General features: G+C 44.0%; 1 protein-coding gene across 1 annotated transcript in view; it reads right to left on the reverse strand.

Moving 5' to 3' along the window:
• The window catches only part of CUBN (cubilin), a 1289359-nt gene that overhangs the window by 264297 nt on the left and 1011962 nt on the right, over positions 1 to 13100 (reverse strand). The window lies entirely within an intron of this gene.

Below are 13100 nucleotides of genomic sequence, written 5' to 3' on the forward strand. Positions count from 1 at the left end.
CCAACCCTGCAAACATTATACCTGATGCAGTATAATGTGATGCAGGGCTTTACAACGTGACGCATCTCTCTAGATGCATCACGTTGTCAATTGGCAGCATTTTTTACACCACCGCTGCATTACAAAAGTGATGCAACGGTGGCGCAAAAGTGTTGCAAGGGGATTGCAAGGGGATTGTAAATCAGACCCCCTTTATTTCCTTAGCTCAATCCCCTGTGGTGACTTAAAGCTGTAAAGTTGTTACAGCTGCAGAATGCTCTGCTAAGAACTCTGCCCCAGCCCGCAAGCTTTTTTCTGAGGCTTCTTACACAAGCACATTTATGTGGCATCATGCAAACTTTTTATCAGCCATCTTGTAAATAAAAATAAACATTTTCGAATGCTATGCCAAAATGGCAGCCACTGCATAGCAATGTAGGTGCACACAAAGGTACACATTATAAGCTATACATATTTGATTTCTTAGAAAATATCTGGAGCTTCAATTTTTGGTTGTAGAAACAGTAGACCTATGTTTTAATCCCGACTCTCTCACTTGACTACATTGTGTAATCGTGGGCCAATCCGGTAATCTTTCATCAATGTGAATCCTATCTGAATAGTCTGAAAAAGATGCAAAATAAACAGAAATGCTTCACTCGCTTGGGTACCTAGTGGCATACCTGGATGTTTAGTGTGACATACAACACCACACAATTCCTCACCACACAATTCACCATCACACAATAGAACACCACCCAACATAATTACACTCCACACAATACCACTGAATGCAACATCATTCAACTCCACATAATTGCAGTCTACTCAATACCACATAAAACCTAGCAACAATCTACATAAATACACTCCACACCATGCCACATAATTCCAGTCAGCATACGCCACACAGTTCTATGACACACAATTCAACCCCACACATTTCCATTCCGTACCACATAATTTTACAACAACCCACATAATTCAACACAATAACACAACACACCACATACATCCAATACACACCACAGAATTTCACATCATGTCACAAAATTTAACAGCACACCACATAATTAAACTACACTACATACCATTCCACAACACAAAATACCAATCCACAAATTTCCTCTCCATACTAAATACCACATAATTACTATCCGTAATATTCCACTGCACACCATGCCATATAATTCCAATACACAAATCCACTCCATACTATTACATGCCAGACAATTCCACAACTAACAATTCCAATCCAACCCACAAAATTCCACTCCACACGACATAAATCTACTTTACTCCATAACACATGGGTAAAAGACATTGTCATTTACAACACCAATAGCTCTAACTCTCGCACGCACTCTTTCCGCCTCTCCCATGTGGTTGACTTCAGGTCTTCGAGCACAGTTTCTTTCCTGTGCCTTATCAAGGCTTCCTTTCCTCAATCCCATGGTCTCCATCTCTTCTTAGGGTGCCTTCTGCGTACATTTGCAATTCCTCTTTATGCATCTGTTGCCGGCTCCCCCTTCTTTCTCTCTTTTTCACACAGTCTTTCTGCTCCTCTGTCTGGAGTTCATTCAGCACTTCGTGCACACACTACCTATACCTCTCTCTCTACCGGTCTATAGATTCTGCGCCGCTCTCACCCCTATCTATCCACCATGCCACATAATACACTACACAATTCCACAACAATTCCAATCCAACCCCCATAATTCCACCCTACACCACATACATCCACACCATTCCAAACCGAAACACATGGGTAAAAGACATTGTCATTTACAATGCCAATAGCTCTTACTCTCTCAAATGCGAGACCTATTGGGATTGTCAGGGCTTGCTTTTTATGGGCATCTCTAATGGCCAGCATTACTACTAAGCTGCCCCAAGAGATCAACCCCGCATGTGTAAGTTTGACCTCTATTGACAAATTTCCTTGATTAAAATATTTCAAAGGGGGGCGCTAGAGAGCCCACAACCTGATGGCCACACTCAATTGCAACTTTATCGGCTGGGCGAGACAATCTGTCTGTTATACTAACATCCTGCACTCTAAATACTACATATTGAACCCTAATGTGACATGGAATTGTAGCTGGCATTTGCAGACCCGTTTTGACCACTTGTGGCCCTCCTGAGTGACACGAACAGCCCGAAGCTGCAGACCATGCAGGCCCGGCAGTGGGAACGGGAGGTGGGCTGTGCCTCACCAAGAGTGATTAATGCAGTCGAGGACTAAAGCCAGGGAGTCCGAGCCGACTAACGAGCCCAACGGTGAGAGACCCAAGCAGAATCCCGTGATGTTAACAAACTCTGAGCAGGCGCAGGAGATGCGCCAATGGCTCCTGGGCTGAGGCCTGACCCGGGCCGAGTTGGAGGTGAGGTGCCACGTGGCCTGAAGGTGCCATCCCCATCCCGATTGGTGTCAGGATCAATATATTGCTGCCTCCAAACTGAGTGCACCACCCCCGCGCCGCAGTGTGAGTTGGTAGTCGAGAGTCTGTGAGGCCCAGGACTGCACAATGTGCAGAGGCTAGGCAGAACAGTTGTGGCCCACTGTGACATCTGGTTTCAGTGGTGGGCTCCCGTCTGTGTATAAACATTTGCACTTCAAGGTGCCCTACAGTGGGACACTACTGGTCAAGCTGCAGAACAGGACACAGAGTGTGAGACTGGGCCTGGGGATGCATCTGAGCTTGAGACTTCCCTCGTGGCAATGCAGCATAGCCTCTGATCGATAGATGGGAAAATTGACTCTCCGAAAATATGAATGGATCATATGATGGCAAAGTTAGACAAACAATCATCGAGACTCACGAAAGCAGAGTAGATGATATTTACGATTGAGAAATGCTTAGACATGGAGAAAGTATTAGCAGTGATCCAGACAAAAAATGAGGATTTGGAGGCCCGCTCACAACCCAATAATCTGTGCATCACAGGCATTCCTGAATCGACAAACACAAGAAAGATTGAGGTTTTCATTGAACAGATGATTACCACGCTATTTGCTCAGGAATACATGTCTAATATGCTAGTGGTAGAGAGAGCCCATAGATCCCTGATGGTACAGCCACCACCATCATGAACTATCTTAACTACTTCAACCGAGACGCAGTACTCAGGATGGTGCAGGAGAAAGGAGTCCTAATCTATCAAAGAAACCGGGTCTCCTTTTACCCAGATTTCATGGCCACAGTGCAGGCAGGGTGGAGAGAATTCCTGCCAGTCAAGAGGCAACTACAAAAGGCAGGTATTTCGTATGCCATGCTAAACCATGCATGTCAGCGCATTGACCATGGAGGCCAACAAACAATATGTGCTAACCCAAAAGCTGCTAGAGGCTATCTGAAAAATATAAAGTCACTGAAGCGAGACCAGCAAGTGGTGGATAGCGACAATGAGGGCCTTTACTACAGAACTGGAATGTCAACTTCTCTTGTGCTGTGTACATGCTTCCAGGCGTAACAACCCGGTCTACTGACATGGGGCGATCGTCGTCAGCATGCAATTCACCCCGCTGTAGCTACTATCGATGCCACATGCCAGAGACCTGTGAGCCGGGCCTCCTCCACAGGAAAATTGGGCACCAAGAGACCTCCTAGAGGGAGCACCCTGAATGACTTTGAGTACATTAATTGCAGTGAGAATATTTTGTGTTACTGTTTGTTTTCAGATGCGAATGTTCACAAGGGAAGATGTCTTTAGCATGTTTTGGATGCTGAAGTGGGTTGGGAGTGGGATGTTTATAAAATCTTCTAAACACCACCATAGAACAGTCACATATGTATGCAACACAAAGCACTACACCCCTCTGACATGTTTACAGGCCAGGGTAAATACTACATGATAGCAATGCGACAGGACAGGGAGGACATGTTACTCTGATCTCCTGGAACATTAGAGAGCTCAATAACCTGCGTAAAACCCAAATGGTGCTTTCCTATCTAGAAAGACACCACATCCAGATTTCCTTATTACAAAAGATGCACTTGCCATGTCACACAGAACAGACCATAGGGGAAAGGTGGACAACATATCGCCTAGCGTCTTCCTACTCTTCGTGCTCCAGAGGAGTACTCATCCTGGTGAAGAGAGGGGTACCATTCACTCTTCACCACTCTGTGGCAGATGACCATGGTCGACTGGCTATATTGTAGGGTAGTATTAGTGGAACCTCCATACCACTGGTCAATACATATGGCCCCAATGTTGATGAGTATTCAAAAAGAGGGGTGAATGAAGGACCAGCATACACACTCCCAGAGGTACAGATACATTCAGAGATATGCAGTTCCAGAAATGGAGAGGAATAGTCGGAGGTGCTTGATGTATCAAGTAAGGGGATCTGATCCATCAGGAGCAAGAGCCCACAAACACCCCAAGTGGTGTCATGCTTCATCCTCGGGCAGCTCCTCATTGGGCCGGCGCTGCAATGCCCAACAGACACCGCGGGGGCTTTTTGCCAAAGTTCTTTTGATGCTGCCGAAGTGAAATGTGAGGTGCAGTGTGAATGTGCTGTAGTGAGTAAACTGGTTAAAGTGAGTTAAAATTAACTAGAGGTAATACAGTAGGTTAATGTTAAAGTTTGGATCACTCTGTTTTGATAAAAACAGGTGGTGGTCGAAAGTGGATGTAATGGTCCACGTTGCCTCTAAAATCAAGTGAAGGTCAACAAGTTTCTTGCCATTCTTATGTCAGTGATGATCGCGGCAATTCTTCAGGACCAATAAAGTGAAAGCTAGACTACTCAAGGGTCGGTCAGTCAAAAGTATAGGTGTTTTCTAAAGCCATACCTTACCCCAGCTACACATCATATATGGCATACCCTTGGACAATCAGTGTGTGGACTGAACACCATAGAGGTGGGCTGTGACACCACAATCGGTAGCGGAGTGCGCTGAATTGCGTTGAACCATGGTTGCCAACGTTGCTAGCAGTTGCAGAAATCGTGGGAGGTCGCACGCTAACAGCGTTGGCAACCAACCGCGGTTCGACGCTATTCAGCGCACTCCTCATTCAAGATGCTATACCCTTGACCTGTAAATGTCAATGTTTTGCTAGCATAGGTGGAAATTGGTGAGTGTTCTGTTGTTGACTTGTGTTGTGCATCCCTGGTGCTTCTAGCTTACTGAAACATTATATAAAAAACATTTAATAAAAAAAATAAACATGTATGAAAAGGTAATGGCGATATGATTGATTGCCCAGGCCTATTTAATAACCAGCTATGAGGCCTACAGCTCCATGTTAAGAAACTGTTTCCTTTAAACAGATCCCCACATTGAGAAGATGGTGAATTAACTAATTCCAGATTTCGGTCTCACAGGTTAGCTGCATGTAATTTTATAACCAAATTCCAAGAAGTGTCATCTTGTATATAGATTTAGAGGTGGGATTATGCATCACCTTTTGTTGACATGTACATTTTTGTGGGCCTCTTACTGTTGTTGTTTTTGTTGCTGTGATAATATTTCTCAAAACAATGATGCACTTTATGTTTATGTGAACTTTTTAAATTGAGTCAAAGCCCTCAAACCACTGATCCAGGATTGAAACATTTCCAATTTCCCTGGGGATTTCTTACACCAGCAATTTTTGCCTAATATTGTTGCTATGTATTTGGTGGAGAGAGTTTAAAAATATGCTTAGTTTTCTAAAGTCTAAATGGTAATTTTCTGAATGTATTCTTTCTGGCTGTATTATTATTGAATGAGTATAAAGAAACGCAAGTGGGATGTAATATATTTATATATATATATATATATATATATATATATATATATATATATATATATATATATATATATTACCTACTGGCGGTCGCCAGTAGATAGTTATAGTTAGGACCGTGTTTCCATAGGAAATCTCAAAATTCTATGTTGAATAACTTTGGCGCCGGTTGACGAATCCTCGCGAAATTTTCAAAACTAATGGAGCGCTCCGCTCAGCTCCTACCCTGAAAGTCTCGGGGGGATTCGTCAAGCGGGGGCCGAGAAAAAAGGGGGTCCCAAAACGTGTTTTCCCCATGCATTTTCCCATAGGACCTTTAGTCGAAGGTACAGCCCGAACGGCTGAACAGAATTACTTGAAATTTGGCAAAGAGGTAGTCCTCAGGTCAGGGATGTGCCTTTTGCATATATGGAGTCAATCTGTTCAGTAGTTCCTGAGAAAATTGCAGTTAAAGTACATAAATATCTATAGCCACGCACCGTGCGCGCACGGTGCGCGCACCCTAACGTGCGCGAGCGTAATTCTGATTGGTGGTTAGATGTCAGTCAACGTTCGAATCGGTCGAAATCAGGAAGTGTTGGCCGGCATTTTGTTTGTTTTGAGTGCGAGAGTGAAAAAGGAAGGTGGCGAACGTGAAAAGGGGGCAGGGTAGAGAGTTCCTGACCCCCTAGCCTTTGTCAGGGGGTCCCTGAAGGACCCCGAAGGCAGAAAAAAACATTTGAATTTTTTTTTTAAATCGCGGGGTGCGCGCAGAAAACCCCCCCCAAAAAAAAATTTAATACGTAGTTTATTGCAAAATAAATATATAAAGAATATAATAATAAATACATAACTTAGCATTTAAAAAACCGTACAAATTCACTGAAAAAAACATAGGTTTCACACACGTCATAGTTAGGAATTAGCATTTAAAAAACCTTGCAAATTCACTTAAAAAACCATAGGTTTCACACATGTTATAGTTAGGTGGACATTTCACTCTTAAAAAACCAATGAAATTCCCCCGTTATAGTTAGTTCAGATAACTACAACTCGTGCGACCGCCACTCTATCAAAAGGATGATGTCATCAGTGATGTCATGAGTGATGCCACTGACCATGTCATGAGTGATGTAATATGTGACGTCATCAGCAGTGGATTGCGGTTGCGCGAGTTATAGTTATCTGAACTAACTATAACCGGGGAATTTCATTGGTTTTTTACAAGTGAAATGTCCACCTAACTATAACATGTGTGAAACCTATGGTTTTTTAAGTGAATATATATATATATATACATTACATCCCACTCGCGTTTCTATATATATATATATATACCAAAATCCACAGCTGGGCGGTGGCAGTTCTTTCCCCACCGTTTCGACAGCAAACACGGACCAGCTGGGATGGCTATTCACGCATGCTGGGACTTGTGGTACGCATTTAAAACCCTTTAATTTTTTCCCTTCAGTGGTTGATGCCAAACGTTCGGCTGTATTTTACAAATACGTTAACTCTCTTGCATGCCACTTTGAAGCTGCTGAAGACCAAACCAAAGTACAATCCTTGGCAGCTGCCTACTGCCCATACTGCTTCCGCAGAACATACAAACAAGGTGCTTTCTCGGGCAGTCTTGGCACTCTTTTGAACGGCGGTGCATTGCTCGCGGCAGGACCAGGCCGGAAAAACTTCCCAAAACCCTCTCCATTAGGAAAGGAGTGAGCTGCACACTTACCGTAATTTGAAACTGATTTATTTTTCAGCGCTGGCGATTCGGTCCTGATGCATTTTGGTAACCTTTACCTTTCTCAAAGGAGATTTACTTATTGCTGACAACTATCCTCTCAGTGAGTTGTTCTGCACGGTCCTGGGTTGAGTCTTCACCTTCCACTACCACACCTACTGGAACTTGAAGCCCTGGAGACATAGCAGATGTTGAAGTTTACCAGATCAGAATGGCCATGACATTTTTTCACCCATGTTTGTCAGTATTTTAGTTTTATTAACAGTTTCATTTGGCTGGAAAGCCATAGAAACATATATATATATATATATATATATATATATATATATATATATATATATATATATATATATATATATATATATTATTTTGTTCCCTGACCGACAGCCTGTTTGTGACCTGTTTCTGGGTAACAATTTGTCTTGATTGCTTTGCATATTTTGTTTTCTTTCGAGCCCCATTTCCAGGATTATAATTTTAGATTTGTATTGTTGCCTTCCTTCAAAATCTGTCTTGGGATCATCGTGGACCGATAGTTTATAACCAGTAAGCAGAGCACCTTGCATTGCAAGAGTTTTTTGTACTTTTGGATATCTGTGAATGATGCTAAATATATGTGTATTCTCTCCCTCCACAGTGTATGCTCAACCTGCCTGAGAACGCCAACTTGTAAGAATGCCGGTGCAAATGGTCTGAAGTACAAAAGAAACACACCTGACATGACAGCAATGCTCTGGCTCTCTCTTCTATCACTCATTCCCATTCCCTTTTCCTTCTGTATTTAGTTCTGCTCTTGCTTATCCATGTATTAGCAGAATTTCGTTTCGGGGAAATGGGGGCGGATTGCACTGGCGGCTGGTGACCAGCAAAAATGGTGAGGCGAGTTGGCGACATACACACTATAAAAACATACAAATAAACTAAAACTTTCAAAAATGAAAACAAGCATTTGCAATGCAATAGGTCCCGCATTTACGTGAGTTTGAGCTATTGACATTGCAAATAACAATGCCTTTATTTTTAAAACATATTTAAAAGGCATTGTTATTAAGAATGCCAATAGCTTAAACTCACATAAATGCGAGACCTATTGCATTGCAAATGCTTGTTTTTAATGCACATAGACCACTGGCTTAGAATAGTGGCCAACTCGGAGTTCTGTGTCCGAGGTGCTGCCGTCTGCGCTGAGACCCTGGTACAAACCAGACAGATATGGTTAGGAATGGTTTACTATTTTGTAATTATGACCTAGTCAACCTATATTTGGTAATATTCGGTAATTTGGAACCTTCTGTAACTACCTATGTCTACTGTAAAGCGCTCTAGCACCTAGGTGAAGCCCGCGCTATGTACAAAATAAATAAACAAACCAACAGCCGCTTCGTCCCACACATGCCGCCTCTAGCAGCGGTGATCTTCCAGCCCCACGCTCTCCCAGGAAGACAGTTGCAGCTCTCGCTGTCCGTGCCATGACCCCGAGGCAGCCAGGGGCAATGAGAGAGACGATGGGGAACGGGTTCTGCTCCCGGTCCTGCCACTGCATACTGTGGCGATGGGCTTCATCTACGGGGCCATGCTCTATGACAACTTCCGAAGAAGGTGGAGGCGGAGGCGGTGGCAGCCAAGTACCATCAGTACCAGGAGTCACTGCCTGCACAGCTGCAAGGTTGGTACGATAGTGGCTTCTAGGCACCAATGCTGTGTGCATCCGTGTGCATCCGTTTGCTGTCTGTCTGGGTCTGTTTGTAAGCATGTGTTTTTTTTCACATAGCATACGCGCTAACCTGTATGCATTCCAGCTGAAAATCGCAAACAAACACTCTTACTTTTTCATTAATTAAAATTCACGAGGGTGAACTCGGTGTACACAAGGAGTTTTAACTTGTGTTAAATAGCTCAGTTGCTTTGTGTGCTTGCCTCAGATGGCTGTGGTTCTCTTCCATGAGAACCCGAATCAGTGTTTCACACCCTCCCCCAGATCAATAAAATATACTTGTGCCATTCAGTTTGTTATAATTCAGGATGGTACTGTGCCTTGAAGTCACAGTACTGCCAGTGAGAGCTAAGTAAGACACGCAGTTTTTGTTGTTCTCAAATTGCACCCACCATGTCTTCGGAGAACCGAGAAAAAACAAGCCTGCGAGCAAAAGAGACGATGTGCGGTGCGCGTGCACATCGCCTGTCCAGGCGCGCACATGAACTGAAAGCTAAATTAAGCACGCAGTGGGAGTGTGTGAAACAGAGAGGAGACGCCATGCGCGTACACATCGCCTGTCCGGGCGTGCACATGTTTTGTCTCCCTTCGCTTAACAAACCGACAACAATTGTCTCTCCAAGGCGAAGCAGTGCATGCGCTGCGTTCGCTAGTCGAGACCTAAAAAAGTGTTCACTTACCTTAGCCTGCAGCACATCCTCCATGTTCATCACTCCATGGCTCCAGGCTCCTCCAAGCGTGAGGTTTCACAGCTACCACAGGTGCTTATCCAATCCAGATGCTGCTCTCATGCTGTGAAGGCGTCTGGATTGGCTGAAGCAGGCTGCCTCAGTGCTCCAAAGGGCACTGGAGGCCGATGCCTGCTCTCGGTGAATTTGAACTGCGCATGTCGGTTTGGCGTAAGCAAAGTAGCTCTCCAAACCGACACTTCAAACTGAAGGGGCCAATCGTCCTTGCTGCCAATCCGCAGCAATAACGCTCTGGCCCCGCCTTGCCCTCTCCGTTGGCAGAAAGCTGGAAAAATAATATGGTAATAAATTCCTTTAATTGTCATTTTATTTTTCCAGCTCTCTGCACAGCAGAGGGGGGGGGGGGAGAGGGCAGCGATCCTCTGGAGAAACCGCCCCTGGCGGATGGACATCTGACCTTGCCATACAACGCTCCCTGACAATAACTTGTCCAGGTTGCTGTCCTGCAGAAGTCATTGTTGAGGAGTGTGCCACCTTGATGAGGCCTGTGCCACTGGAAATCTTTGAATTGGTGGTTCCTCTGACCTCTACTCTGGAAAGCATCCCCACCTATTTCCAAATGCACTTGGCCCAAGGGTGTTACAGCGATTTACATGAGCACCAGATTACACTGCACAAGAGCAGATTCTTTTTAAGGCACCAGGAGATTAAAGTGATTTGTCCAGAATCACAGGATGCGTAGCCAACGCTAGGACTCGAACCTGGTTCCTCAGTTGCGAACTTCGCAGCTCTGGTCTTTAGGCCACATCGCCTCCCACGGTGCAAAAATATAAAACTACCGACTTTGTCAGCGCTTATTCTTTCATTAAATAAATAAGCGAATGGCCTACATACAGCAAGTTTGTAAAACTACAATGCCTCAACAAGTGTTCTATATTTTAAAAGTACACTTTATAAAAATACACAACATGCCATTCCTAGTCGGTTAGTAGAAGCACCTATTCTGTACTGTTGTTTGAAATTAAACAGACAAAACAACTACGTAACTGTTCAGTTCTGTGGGAATGTTATGATTGGCAAGCACGCAAGTGCCAGCGTTATTTAATCATCCACAGGTCACTTTTCTCACAGTCTGGAAACGCTAGTGACAGCCCGGAGCAACCATTCAAACGCATTCGTTCTGAATTAAAAGAAGTTTAGATGTGAAATATTTTCAGGGCACCAGATCTCGGAAATATCGTTCTAAAAATGTGTTTAATTAAGTTAATCCACATTGCCTTCTCCAATTTGATAAGAGAACAGATCAAAATAGTTGTGAAGGTAAATGATACAAATGAAGGGCATTTAGGGCACAGATGTGCTAAAAAGCAAATGCGTGGCAAAAGTCCCCTTGACATTCCATTCATGATTTAAAACTTTGATGAATATGGGAAGGTGATGGGTTGGTAAATGTCGATGTTCCACTTAAGTGAAGAACCATTGGTCTTCATTCATATTAAAGAGTTTTGTGACCGAAATTCCAATTGAATGTTGTAAGTCATAGTGCTCCTGATCTAAAAAATACAAGCTATTAGCTTTGACCATTTTCAATGCCACCTACATACAAAATGGCCGCCTATGTGTCAAACACAACACGAGGTGGATGTTTGTGGTTAGGCGCTGTGCAAATTGGGATGGAGAAGGAAATGAGAGATATTAGGGGGATTGCATTAGGGGTAGACACTGCAAGATCAAGTGCAGAATTGAAGAGAGTACAGCATGGTGTAGAGTAAGGAATAGCTGTAGGCACAGAAACATATGTATTTATTAGCTGCAGGCCAAAATGTTCTCTGTAGACACAAAGTTCAATGATATCTCGACCTTCAAGTAACCTTCAAGTGATGGCTTGGAATGTGCAGAAGTGAGCATTCTGATCTCTAAGAAAAAATAAGTACGAAACCGAAATGTATTAGTCTGTTATGAAGCAGGGATCGCCCACCTGTCTATCTCTGTGCACTCAGGGCGAGAATGCAAAAAGACACACAGATTCTGGATGGAAAGGCATGCAAAATAGCAATGGGTTTAACCCAGATCTGTGACTGGGGGTGAATGTTTGATTGATTCAGCATTCCATCCATTATCTGTTCTTTTTGCATTTGTCGCCCTAAGTGGGAAGGGTATGCCCAGACATTGGTCCCATGCTCGCTACGCCACCAGATTCAAGCTAGCCTGGCTGACGAGGGGTGTTACCCCCAAACCGGTCCCATGATGATTGTTTGCTGGACTGTTCCCATGGGGAACAGGGTCAAGACTGATTTGCACATGGCTGGGCCTAAACTGGAATGGCGTGGCGTGCAAAAAAACAATAGATTAAACCCAGATCTGTGACTGGGGGTGAATGTTTGATTAGTTCAGCATTCCATCCATCATCTATTCTTGTTGAATTTGTCACCCTAAGTGGTAAGGGTATGTTCAGACGTGGGTCTCGTGCTCACTACCCCACCAGATTCAAGCTAGCCTGGCTGAAAAGGGGTGTTGCCCTAAAACCAGTCTCAGGATGCTTCTGGATGGTCCAAGGAAGACCTGGCCTGGCAGTTTGGGCTGGACTGTTCTAATTGGGAACAGGGTCAAGACTGATTTGCATATGGTTGGGTCCAAACTGGAATGGTGTGGTGTGCAAGAAAACAATGGATTTAACAGATCTGTGACTGGGGGTGAATGTTTAAAGAATTCAGCATTCCATCCATCATCTGTTCTTTTAGCATTTTTAGAAAGTTGGCATTTTCTTACTTAACTATTCTGTGCCTCTGCCTGTCACTAAAATATGTTTGGTTTTGATGTCAGTTGGGCTTTGTGAATTCACTCTAGACAGTCATGCACTGAGGTGTGCCCTGCATATCCTGATGGCCAATCAGCAGGGTGATGAGCCTTCCTGAGCTAGAGTGGTGGGAGGAGCTGACACTTGCACCTGAATAAGGCTGTGCCTGTCCCTACACGAAGATGTCACCACCACATGTGGTGTGTCTGGAGCCAGGGCAGGGTTGAAAGTTGCGGCCACCATTTTAGATATCGGGGAACCGTCCCTGGCTGGAAAAATTCAGATGTAATGCAGTACCCTGACCACATGGGTGCATTACAAAGACCTTTCTTTGAAGTCTTGCTACTTCAAAGCCCAAAGCAGGTATAATAACTGGACCTCTGACACCATATACTCGGAACACTTCTGGATTGATGATATTCTGCCAGGAAGAAGAGCTGTTGTGCTGCCAAAAGGGAC

Source organism: Triturus cristatus, chromosome 10 (genome assembly GCF_964204655.1).
Source record: "Triturus cristatus chromosome 10, aTriCri1.1, whole genome shotgun sequence".
Classification (NCBI taxonomy): Eukaryota; Metazoa; Chordata; class Amphibia; order Caudata; family Salamandridae; genus Triturus; species Triturus cristatus.